Here is a 3,207-nt window from a genome sequence, read left to right as displayed (position 1 = left end):
GCAACCGCTGTGGTGGTGATCACCACTACACGGCCTGCGCAACACTTAAGGAGGCGGCGGTGTGCGCCAATTGCGCGGGGGGGGCACCCGGCCTCCCACCGCAGTTGCCCAGTCTACAGGGCCATGGCGCGGGCAGAGAGGAAGGAGGCCCGGGATCGGAGACTGGGTACGAGGTACCCCAAGGAGGTGGAGCCGTGCGACAGGCCCTAGTGGTACTCGACGCATGGCTCCGCAGCCGGCAAGGACCGTGCTAGTCACAGCAGTGCCCAGGCGGACTGATCCCCAGACGATGGAATGGCAAGGAATTGGTTTATGTTTTGTGCATGTTACCTGCTCCTAACTAACACAACCTCTGGTCTTTTTCCAGCCCACATCCTTGCATGTGCTATCAAAAGATGTCAGGTTTTACATGTAGGCTCTTTCTTCTTTCTGCCTATGTGGTTTTTCCCTGACCCTTCAATACCATACTTCAACACCATATACCTAACACAAACTCTTGCCGTGGTAGCGAGTCTGACTCGGAAACCGGCAGATACTCCTTGTATCACTTCCCATTCCTCCCTGCTATCTCTTTCTTCTTCTCAGAAATAATAGCATGTCGGAGGCCATGTAGATTGAGTCGATGATCACGCGGGGGGAGCGGGCTTCGGGGCCCCCCCCGAAAAAAGAAAATTAGTTGACTTGCAGTCTGTGCAGTGAAGTGTTCCCCGTCAAACATGCCTCGACGACAGAGAAGAGCATGCTATCAACAACTGTCGCCGTTTGAGAGGGCTCGGATAATTGGGCTGTGTGAGGCTGGATTATCGCTAAGGTCTGTCGCTGCAGTTGGTAATCGCCTGCGTGCAACTGGCTTACGATCCTGTAGAGGAGGAGGAGGAGGAGGAGCAGCAGCTTCCATGTCAATCAACTATCAACCCAACAAAGTCACAGCATAAATTCACATACTCGATTAACGACTTGCACTCACAACTCTCGCTAAAACAACTCAACTAAACTCCCAAGACTGACAGATGTAGGATGCAGCAGTTACGTAGAAATGAAAATGATGACTGAAACAACACCAATACAACAACAACAACAAAGGTCCAATAATACTGCCTTGAGGAATTCCCCTCTTAATAGTCACAGGGTCAGATAAGGCTTCATCTACTCTAATTCTCTCAGTTCTGTTATCTAGAAATATAGCCACCCAGTCAGTCACTCTTCTGTCTAGTTCAATTGCACTCATTTTTGCCAGTAATCTTTACTACTGGTCTTTGTTACTTTGTTTAGGCTGCCTCTGTGTCAATTTAGGCGTTCCTGTTTTACTCTACCTGACGGCAGAGGAACTGCGCTACCCACTGCTGAGTTCTGGGTAAACACTGACTGTACAATGTCGTCATATGGCTTTCTTCTGTAGTTAAAAAAATCCGAGGCTAACACTTTACTGCTGAAACATAAAGGGAGCTATGGCATAGATGTAAGTGATAAGGTTACTTGAAAATCAATCAATCAATCAATCAATCAATCAATCAATCAATCAATCAATCAATCAATCAATCAATCAATCAGTCAATCAATCAATGCTGATCTGCATTTAGGACAGTCGCCCAGGTGGCAGATTCCCTATCTGTTGTTTTCCTAGCCCTTTCTTAAATGATTTCAAAGAAATTGGAAATGTATTGAACATCTCCCTTGGTAAGTTATTCCAATCCCTAACTCCCCTTCCTATATATGAATATTTGCCCCAATCTGTCCTCTTAAATTCCAACTTTATCTTCATATTGTGATCTTTCCTACTTTTAAAGACGCCACTCAAACTTACTCGTCTACTAATGTCATTCCACGCCATCTCTCCGCTAACAGCTCGGAACATACCACTTAGTCGAGCAACTCGTCTTCTTTCTCTCAGTTCTTCCCAGCCCAAACTTTGCAACAGTTTTGTAACGCTACTCTTTTGTCGGAAATCGCCCAGAACAAATCGGACTACTTTTCTTTGGATTTTTTCCAGTTCTTGAATCAAGTAATCCTGTTGAGGGTCTCATACACTGGAACTATACTCTAGTTGGGGTCTTACCGGAGACTTATATGCCCTCTCCTTTGCATCCTTACTACAACCCCTAAACACCCTTATAACCATGTGCAGAGATCTGTACCCTTTATTTACAATGCCATTTATGTGATTACCCTAATGAAGATCTTTCCTTATATTAACACCTAAGCTCATTGACAAGTTGTACAGTTCATATGGCTCATTCATCACGACTGTGTTGTGTTAGACCACGTGATATTAGAACGTTGCAGAGTTCCTTCCCGTTCGTACAGAGCGCTTTAGGAAATATTCTCTCTCTCACCCATGCTCGTTTCGCAGCTGACAGTGTAAGTCCTGGTCAGCCAGAGAGAGGTTCTAAGTGTCTATATGATTGACGAGCTCACCGCACGATCCCCTCTTACTGGTTTCCTGTGCACCTTAATTATTGAAACCCACACCTTGGGGGAATTTAATTACTTATAGTAAATACATATTATTAATGACGTTGCTTCCATTATACAATTTAACTCTCTTGAACCGTAAAACAGTTGCACGTTTAGTTTGCAAGGTTTCCGTACTCAAAACTGACATTTATACTTGCTACAGCAGGTTGTCGTTGTAGGACTGTATTCTTTTATTTGAATGCATTGTATGGCAGTAGCATCTGTGGGAAGGGTGGGTGTGGTAACTGAGGCGGCTCTTTTCAGGGTTTCACAGTGTGACGTATTATGGGTAGGTACTGTTAACTTTTTTTTTTTTTTTTTTTTACCGAAAATGGTCTTATCTGGTTTCTGCACCAAATTTATTCTGTCACAGTTTCAAAGTTCTCTGTCATTATTGCTATATCATCTGCAAAATCTAAGCAGTCCATTTCCACTCCATTCTTCGTCGTCCCAATCCTTAACGACCTAAACAAGTTTCTATCCTGCAGTATCTGACGCCATTCTTGTATTACTTTCTCCAGCACACAGTTGAACAAAAGTGGTGAGAGTCCACCTCCCTCTCTGACACCCCTTATAATTTCAAAGGGTGCAGAGAAGCATCCTTGGAATTTTATTTTGGAGACGGGTTACTCGTATTACCGATAGCAGTATTTCGTCGACTCCCACTTCTGCAATTATTTGAAGCAACACATCTCGGTCAGTGGAGCCGTATGCCCACAAATGTGCACACGTATGTTCGGCCTCTCAACATAA

This window comes from Anabrus simplex, chromosome 7 (assembly GCF_040414725.1).
Source record: "Anabrus simplex isolate iqAnaSimp1 chromosome 7, ASM4041472v1, whole genome shotgun sequence".
NCBI classification, from domain to species: domain Eukaryota; kingdom Metazoa; phylum Arthropoda; class Insecta; order Orthoptera; family Tettigoniidae; genus Anabrus; species Anabrus simplex.
This window is presented reverse-complemented; position numbering follows the sequence as displayed.